The following is a 10,487-nucleotide window of genomic DNA, read 5'->3' on the forward strand; positions in this document are numbered from 1 at the left end:
TAAAGAATCTAATTCATTTTAACTGACGACTTTGTATTTAATGAATACTAGATGTGAGATGTGTACATTGAATTAGGTAAATGCCTTGGGGTCAACTCCACAAATAACTTACTATAACGTTTTAAACTGTAAGGACAACAACAGGACAAGGTCAGATACTCATTATTTTGTGTTGTCTTTCATTTGGTAATAATAGTCACAAATACACTAATGTGCCCTTTCAAGTGGCTAATCCTCCACATAACAAACAACTTTTCTGCTACTTCATTTAATGACTTCAGTTCTGGATTTTTCAGTCGATAATCTTTGCATTTATTTATTTGTTCATATTCCTCACCTACATTCAGTTTAATAAAATGATATAACGGAAAAGATTTGTATAATTATAATATTGTTACTGCCTTCTGTTTGCTACTTTGATGTTATCTTTTAATTGGCATCCTCAGAGAATGTGATCAAATATAACCTTGACATTTAAGAGACAGCTGTTTCAGTAAATGCTTCATAATTTTAAAATTGATTAAATAAGTTTAAAGAAAGTGCTGACTTTAGTGTTTACTTTAATTTCTAAATATGTTATTTATGAATCAACAGTTGTAATCAATTAAAGCTAACTATTGGCACATGCATTTTTAAATACTTCTGTGATAAACATTACACAGGAGTTTATTTCTGAAACAGTAGCAACATAATGTAAAATGATTTGGAGGATCAACTAATATTCTTGGTATTTTTATATCAGAACATTTCATATTTTGTTACTGTCTATTTTGTGTGACCCCTTCACAGATGCTACATGATTCCATTAAATACCCAAATGTGTTATACAACAAATTCTGTCTTTGATTAATTAAAAACTGAGTATGCAAATTGGTGGTATAATCCTGATTCATCTCTCCCAGTGTCCCAGAGATAACTGAGCTACATAACATCTATGGTACATTTTCTCACAGTCCCGATTGCACTTGCAGGTGCTCAAAGTAATAGACAAAAACCAAAAAGCGAAAGCAAAGAGTAACCAAACTACAAATAAAAAGTGCTGCTGTATTCTGTAATCTGATGTATTTGACTTATTAGAACATTTATTCTGTCTCGTGTTTTACTATATATGTTTTACACCATTTATCAAAAAACAAGTAGATATAAGCACACACTATTTCATGAACTAAATATAGCAGGTATGGTTTTTTCCCCCTTATTATTTATAATAATGGAATGAATAACTATTTTATTTATAAATATTTATTTTGATGTCTATTATTGCTTATAAAGACCCTGAGAATAAATGTGTATTGTGCCATTGCAATCACTCAGGTGAAACAATGTCTTGTCATTTGCCCAAACATCAATATTTTTCAACACAACTTTCAGGAAGTATTGTAAGGTCCCTCGGGTCACAGAATAACACATTTCTATACATGTACCTCTAAGCAGAATACATAATAAAAAAATACTTAAATTAATATATATATATATATATATATATATATATATATATATATATATATATATATATATATATATATAATTTATATATATGTTGCAATGTTCCCCAGAGTGTTCTGAAAAAGGACACCATTTCCAAGGTGCTACTGTAAAAAAAATAATATTTGTAGTGAATTTTTATAGGAAGAGAGTCAACTTCAGCCAAAAAACGCCTGGTCCTGGGGGAGCATCCCACTGCTTGGTCCTGAAAGGGTTAAAGAGTGACAAAATAGTGACATGAGGTTTATTACTCTTTATTGTGCAGATTTGAAGTACTTCTTTATTTCTAATGTGATTACAAGTTTGGAATATTTGCTGGTTTTGTATAGTGCTTGTTTTCTTGCATTTAAAAAAGTTATATAAAATTTCTGTATTTTTTTAAATAAAGTTAATATTCGTTTTTCATGTTTTGTTTAATGAAATAGTAACTCTGTTTTATATTTTATAAGTTTGTTAAATAAGTGATCGGAAAATGAATGTGTTTTGTTTGGCTTCATAAATGGAAAACTTAAATTAAAGATAATTTATTATGTGATTAGAACATTTGTTTCATTGTTCAGTATGGGATAGTTTATCTTTTGTTCGTTAGTAAACAGTTTTTGAGTGCAGGAGAGATTTTTGTTATTTCCATGTTATTTTTTTTTTTTTTTTTAAAGTTGTCTGTTCTCAACAAGTTATTTCAATGTGAAACTGTAAACGTAAAAATGCACTGCAGGAAAATAAATGTTCAGTTAGAAACCAATTTCTTGTATTAGAAAAATATTTACATGAGAAAATAATTTAAATGTTTGGGAGAATAATTTTCTCCAATGTTTCAAGAAATTGTTCTCTTGAATTAAGAAACCAATCTATTTCAAGAAACCAGGTAATATTTTTCATTAGAATAATTACTTGGCATAGAAATAAATCTCTTGTTTGAAGTTAATTTTGTATTGAATTGGCATAACCACAAGCTGAGAATAGATCACGAAAAAAACTTCTTGCCCTATGGATCTTCAGGGGTGAAATTGTCATGAGGAGAAATTTTTTTCTAGTAATGAATTACTTTTGGCAGTGTAGATATTGCACACATTTATAATAGTGGTTGTTATTTGGCATTTTAAAAGCTGCTGTAAAGACATTAGCGTCATCATTAAATTGAGGTACAGTAGGTCCTTTCCATGATCTGATGTGTTTGCTATCTGCTTAGAAAAGGCCTGTCTGTTGCCAAGCGACCAAGCAAAGGAACAGTCCATAAACTCTTTAGGCATTGAGGGATGTACCTATCAGCAGCTGCTAAATGTACCACTGTAAGTTTGCACTGTAATGGTTGTTTATATCTAAAAAATCATGGTTGCATATCACATATTCTGTGTTCCATTTGCATGTTCATGTGCTTCATTTCACCTTGGTGTGCATGAGTTTGTCTGAAAGATTCAAGTGGTGACATTCTGAGACAGGGGGTTGAGTTTGTGATGGTACTCTATATGAGATAAGCCTCCCTGTTTACCAAGGAATGTAATGTAATGATGTTAATGTTCTCAGGAGGAAAGGGTCATGCAGATTTGAGGATACCATCTATAGTACAATGCCAAACAGTAGGGCACACACCTCAGGGAGTTTAATGTAGAAAAAAAGTTGAAACCATGATTATATTGTGCCACTATAATGTTTAAGTAAAGGAAGCGAATTTCAGTATTTTATATAAGCATTGAGCATTTTAGCAGGCAGCATTATATATGTTTAATGAAAGTAGAGCAATGCAAAAGTTCAAATTTTTTTCAGCCAAACTTTCAGTTTAGATGGCTTACCAAAAGAGTTTCTGTAGAGACATTCATGGTCACACTCTTGTCATCTTGCTTCTAAGTGATTAATTATTTAACTCGTGCCGTTTATTTTCTTCAAAAAATATCTTTATTAATTTAAAAACATGATTATAAAAACAAACAAACTACGCGTTTTGACACTGCCTTCTCTTCATCAGGTTCAAACCAAGCATTGTAGTGCACAAATGACCTTTCTTGTTTTATATATATATATATATATATATATATATATATATATATATACTGTATATATACTGTATATATAGTAACAGACCGTCAGTGATGAGCACACGAGGAAGGTATCAGAGATGTGGGGATTCTGATATCTTGCCCCTGAGCTAAAAACTATAAAGACGTGTGTTACAGTGGTAGAGTGGTATTGTATATGAAAGAAACTTCAACTCCCATGATCCCGGTGGTCAATAGTCAGGTGACCTATCCGCGGTAAGTTTTAAATGCCGAAAGCAAAAAGACCTGGGAAGAGAGCTGGAAGGTGCTGGGTGGTGTTTCCAGCATCAAAGGTGAAAAGTGTAGTGAAAGCGTTTGCTCAGCCTGCACGGGAGGAGAGGTAATGGTGAAAGGTATTCTGTGTGATAGCAGCAACTCTGAACTACCGAGCGGTGTTGTCGGTTTGTTTCACCATTGTAGCTGAGTACGGTTTGTACAGCAGCTGTTTTAGTGGTGTGAATATAAGTGGAGTCAAGAGCAGCCGTGTTTCGTTGTGCAGAAATACGGGGACAAAGAGACTGAAAAGGCGATATTCCAGAGCCAAAGGTACCTGTGTGGAGGGACTGCAAAATACAAAGAGAGTTGGGCTTTTATGGAAGGAAGCTGCAATGTGTCTGCAGTCTGGAATGAAGCAAAGCTGGTGCACTCGCCAGAATAGATCTCTACAGTGAGTAACCCAGACCGCATACTGGCGGTATACATTTGTGCTTGGTTTTTAAAAGAAAGACAGCTTTCTGTTTGCACCTGTTTTAAAAAGAAAGCCACTGTATTAAATGGACTGTTTTACTCACCTGCTTACTTACCTGCTGTGTGCAACGTTCAATCTGTTTACTCCAGCTGTACAAGTTGTATGCCAAACTGAACATGTTTAAACAGGCAATTTTTATATCAGCGCATATGGTGTGCATGCACTGAATTTACAAAAGCCTGTGATTTATGGACTGTTCTTCTGTTTGTTCTTTTAAGCAACAGCATAATTTCAATGGACTCTGTTTTATTTAATTAAGGTTGGTTGCATGAACTTTATTAACAGAAATGACATTTATTTTAAGGTCTGTGTGACCCTGAAATGGCTGTGACAGTCTGGGGTTTAAAGTAAAGACCCAGACTTATGTTTTTGTTTACTTTCATTTAAGGACCTGTATGTTCTCCAAAACCAAAGAAATAATCAAACCACACAGACAATGGTAGTTTGTTTTATTTTTATTTAAGTCAGTCAGGAACCAGCAAAGCAGTAGGCTGCAAGTTACAGTGTTTACCAGCAGAGCAGCTTCCAGCCCAAAAACCAGAGAAGGAAGAACTACCAACCCACGAGTTAGAGGGGGAGGAGTTGATGCCCTGTATACCTGTGAGGGAAAAGCTAGCAGCCTGTACACCTATGAGAGAGGGAGACTACTGGCGGTTTACGTCTACACCACCAGAGGAAGACGACCCGTTGCTCCTGTCTGCCTGTTGTGACGCCTGTCACATAAAAGTAAATATTATATAAGTGGTCCATTTAAGTGTACCACTTTTTAGCCTGGCCAGGTATTCAAAATGTGTTGTTTAAAGTCAGAATATATGATACTTCAATGTATGCTTACTGTTACCCTTTTAAGAGTGGGTTTTAGGAAACGTTGCCCCTTTAAATATGTTGGAGGACCTTGACCTTTATAAACCCTGAACTAATGCACTATGGGATGGCACCTTTTCCTGTTGGGAGTTTGGACTCTGGTTAGTTTGCTGCTGAAGGGTTGCCGTCGTGTATTTCATGTGTACAGGTTTACTAAACTTAGATGTGCTAATGCAAAACTGCATAAAGTTAGATGTATACTATGTTTATCTAGCTTTAGTTTGTCACAGTTTTAGTCAATGTTTTTTGTTTAGCAAATGTTGCTGGCACTTATTTTCTTTTTTCATTGCTATTTCCTGGAGGAAAACAAGACATTCCATTGGATTTTGGATTACAGCTGTGTTTTTTGGACTTTGTGTCGTCTTTCTGGAGCGCTCATGGACAACCACACAAACCGGTGAGACCGAACTGATTTATTATTATTTTTGTACAGCGGATGTTTGTTGAATTTCCTTTTACTTTATTTTTGTTGGTGGATTACAAACTGAATTGATTTTTGGGGTTTTTTCTATTTTTTTTTGTTTATGATACTGGACTATTGTTTTGGGACATTTCTACTGGACATTATTGTACCGGTGGATTTACCACCATCCTATTTCTGTTTCAACTTGGTTTTATGTGCATGGGTCAGCAGCTACCCGAGGTACTGTGGGTCATAAAATTGTTGGGTAATCTGTGTGTGTTGGACAGATGTTTTTGAAATTAAATGTTTTGCACCCAAACGAACCTAGCAATCCTATTTGCTGTGTATCTGCCTTCCTGCCATCTACTTTTTATGTCATTTTCAAGGAGTTTTTGGTAGTAACCGATTCTTATTCTGGGAATGTTGTGTTGGCCTTTTGGGTCAAAGGTAGATTGTTACACTGTAAACCCGAGAGGGAGAAGCAGTCATCCAGTAAGTCAGAAAGGGAGGAGTGGCCTTCCAACAGGTCCAAGAAGGAGGACCAACAAACCCACAGACATTCATCTCCAAAGAAGGAAGGGAAGCTGTACCAATCACCAGCGACCAGAGAAGAGTCACCACGAGCTCCCGAGGTCGAGGTAAAGGACCTGCTACACCCTCCTCTGCCGCCTGGGGGAGAAGAAATGGAGCTGCCGTCAGCAGTCACTCAAATGCAGACTGAGAACCGGGTAGACGAGACGAAGTATCACTTCCAGAATCTACCACCTACTCCAGAACCAGCAAAAAGGTGACCAAGTGTGTACTGCCCACAACAGCCCATAGAGGAGCCACTGAGTGAGATGCAGCTGCCAGCCCTAAGAGCAGAAGAGGAGCAGCTTATAACCCAAAAACCAGAACACCAGCAGCTTGCTGCCCAAAAGCCAGAGCAGTAAGGACTACCAACCCGAGAGAGAGAAGGGGAGGTTTCAACTCCCTGCACGCCTGTGATGGAGGAGCTGATGTCTGACGGGTCTGTGAGGGAGGTGCTGACATCCTGTGTGGGAGTGCCCTGCAAAAGGAACGGGTACTTTTCAACATCTGGAAGACGCTCAGGGGGGCAAGACGTGCTCAAGGAGAAGGAGCTACCGTCTCAGCAGCCAGAGACCCCAATAATTGAAGGAGGGGAACCCCTTCAGAAAAAGCAAAGAATTCGAGAGAAATAGACAAAGTGGACGTCCTACAAGCCAGAGACCTCAGTGACTGAAGGAAAGGACCCCTTCAGAAGGAACAGGGGCCCCAAAAGTCTGAATTTTTCGGGGATGCAAGGTCAGGAACGTCCGACCTGCATGCCTGGAAGCACAGCGACAGAAGGGGAGCTGTGCCAGATTCCAGGTACCAAGGGAGATTCCCCACAATCTCCTGAGACCGACAGAGAACCACTGCAATCTTCTCGTACTAGAGAAGAAGTCAAACAAGCTCTAGCAACTGGAGGAGAGCTACACCAGGTGCTTGAATTAGAAGTAGACAGTCTGCTATTCCCGCTTCTGACACCAGGGGCAGAAGAACTACCACTGTCTACAGTACCAGAGGATCTACCTCCTTGTGAGTCAGAGAAGGAGGAACGACCGTATAGTGGACCTGAGGAAGCAGGATCCATCTGTCCTGGAAGACTAACATCAATGCACCAACAGCATGTACGCTACCGGCATTCCCACAGCTAGCAGTACCACTGCCAGAAATGTACGGTCTGTGTGACCCTGAACCGGGCCTTTGGTTTAAGGACCTGTATGTTCTCCAATACCAAAGAAGTAATCAAACCACGCGGATAGTGGTAGTTTGTTTTATTTTTATTTAAGCAGTAGGCTGCAAGTTACAGTGTTCACCAGCAGAGGGTGACAAAGTTGACAAAGGTGCTGTATTAATCACAAGGACTGTAAGAGGGCGCTATAGGAGCATCCTCACCTGTTGTTCCTGTGTGGACCACACGGGGGTGCAATCTCCCTGGTACCAAGTGAGATACTACTTAGAATACTTACCTTTTCACCTAAAAAAGGATTACAAACATCATTACCCGACAGCCTTTGTGGATTATAAAAGTAAATGAACAAGAGATACTTATCTGGTGAGACTTCCTAATCCAAGACCGGATCTACACTTGCCAGCAGCAGCTGGACGGAACCTGGACTGGTCTTTAATTGCTGACTGCAATACGTATTCTCTTGCAATGAGGAAAGCTTGTGCTAGCAATAGAGAGGGTTGAAGAAGTGAGATTAGCGGGCAGGCTTTCTTTTGTTTTGTTTATTTTCGTAAACGTTTTGGTTGTTAACTTTAAACAAGAAATAATAAACCCGATATTCTGCCTCAAGAGTCTCACCTCTCATACTGCCAGTTGGCTACCACATTTAATACGGAACAAATCGTTCAATATATATATATATATATATATATATATATATATATAATATATATAAAATATATTACTTCATTAAAAAACGTGCCTATGATCACTTTGTTTATTGTGAAGACACAACGTCAGGGATTATAAAAGGCAATGTCTACTTTATCTACTGTTTTTGCATGAAATACGCACAAGATTTTTTTTTTGTTAACTATAACAATTGTATGACATCCTTTGTTTTGTAGTTAATTCACTAGGTAAAGTAAGGTCTTCACAATCTATTATTCTGGGATATTTTTCAACCTTAATACATTGTTACAATATAATGGCTTTAATGTTTTAAAAGTTAATAAATATTTGAATACTTGTCTGGAATGGATATCCAAACATAGAAATGCCATGTTCGTCCCAGCATTACTGTATCCGTGCTGTACCAGCTTTAAATAATATCAGGACTTCAAATACACATGGGCAATATAAATGCACTCACCAGTAAGGGTCTTTATTAAAGGACTTTTGTATTTATATCTTTTTTTAAAATTTATTATAATTATACTTACCTAAATATTGATACAAACAAATCTAATTTCTCAAAACTGCTTTGTAGGCAGAGCTGACAGAATGAGTTATGGTCTCAAAGGGATAGGTTTTGCATTCATCCTAAAACATCAAAGGTAGCTAAAGTGGTGGGTGGAGCAGGTCTAGGCCCCCAGAGCCTTTTCTCACATGGTGTACAAAATGAAAATGCAAATGTTGTAGGGGCATAAAGCAAAACATGTCTCGTGTTCTTGCCCAAGGCAGAAAGATTGTGTTATTTGAAAAACAAAAATACAAAACACAATCATTTTTTAAATCATTATATAGCTTTCCACCTGGATCACATTTAATGGTCTTCACTGCCATCCATGATAATAAATGATTTAAAATAATGCAATGATCCCTACTTATATTTCAACAAGGCAAGGTGGACATGTATGAAAGGAATTGTGCCTTTGAATCCTTATTTCTGCACACCCCTGTTATGGAACAACCCACTTCCAAGTAAAAAAATTAAATGAAAGTTTATTTCAACATGGAGTGTATATTGCTTTGTAATATCTGAATAAACAAATGATTGGGAAGATTCGTATGGTCCGTATCATGGTAAATGATGTACAGCAGTGCATTGTATGGTACTAGAAACTGACATTGCTAGAATGACACCGGATGTGCTGTAAAAATGCATTTCTGCTCAAAGTTACCAGACAGTGCTTTTATTAACACATATTTTGATGGTTCTGAAGTCTATAGGTGTGTGATAGAAATAGAATGATCTTTGGTGTAAATCTCCCTCCCAACCTGTGAGGGCGCTAAGTAATGGGAACAGTTCCATTGAACCCTGTCAAACCGAAATGTTTTTTTTTTTTTTAATATAAAAAAGGACATATAACATACGTTTCATATTAGGCACATAAGTTGTTCTCCTACCTGTCATTTCATTTTGCTGTATGCATCTGAGTGCAGCTTGCCGTATTCCAATCAAAAGGACTACTTTCAAAATTAAATATTTCCTTCTGATATATTCCCAGTTGCATTTGTGGAACAAAACAAAGGATTGATGTCTCCAGGTACAATGAGAAATAAAGCAACTAGGCTTTCACTAAGTTGGCATCTTGACAAATCCACAATCATAGCAATCTCTGTCTCGTAGTCAGTCTGCAAACAAAGAAAGGCTTGAAATATAAAAAAAAAAACCTGTGTGCTAGGAGGAGGCGTGTCTTGTTTGCTGCATTTACAAAAAAATAGACTATCTTACATTATATTAAAAAAAGAAAAGTATTGTAATGCATGGGTCTCATTGACCCATGTGGCAGTTCTAGGTTAACTGTTTATAACTTGATCATTTTTTGCAATTCTGGCTATCAAATGCCGTCAGGATATTTAATTCATATATTTAGGAAAAGTCAAAAACGGACACACACATACGATTTACAATGGAAGAGTAATTAACATTTTAAATGCAAAATGGGTCAAACTGACCCACATGGCAGTTCTAGTGTTAAGGGGCCTTTAGAAGTTATTGGAAAGCCATATTGCCAATGGAGAGTGGCCAAGGACCGAGGAGCCAAGCACACCTCAGTGTTTTCTCCCTTATAACCTCACAATGAATCAAGATATTACCATGGAATCAATGCTATTTTATTCTAGTGACTTTGCCGCATTGTGAAACCTGTCAGTTTCCCCAGCTGATGGAACGGTGTTAATACATTCAAAAGGTCATTATGCTGCCCTTCCGAGATGATGGTTGTTGTCTTTCAAGCAAAACCCTGGCAGAAATAAAAAAAGAAAAGTCTGCAGTTCTATTGTCAAGCATACACCTTGGTTGTTTACTTAAATATTAGTGTTTTCTTATGATAAGACCATAAATAGATCAATAGATTTGAATACCAACCAGACAAATTAAACCAAATAGAACAGACAAGTACACATGGAAGTGAAATAGTTGCAGTTAGAAACATACTAGATTAGTAATAAATGCAAAACAAAAGTTTGAGAGAGCAGTTGGACTCCCATCCCTCAGAGCCCCAGGCTGTCTGA

The sequence above is a fragment of the Acipenser ruthenus genome, chromosome 8, assembly GCF_902713425.1.
Source record: "Acipenser ruthenus chromosome 8, fAciRut3.2 maternal haplotype, whole genome shotgun sequence".
In the NCBI taxonomy this organism is placed as follows: Eukaryota; Metazoa; Chordata; class Actinopteri; order Acipenseriformes; family Acipenseridae; genus Acipenser; species Acipenser ruthenus.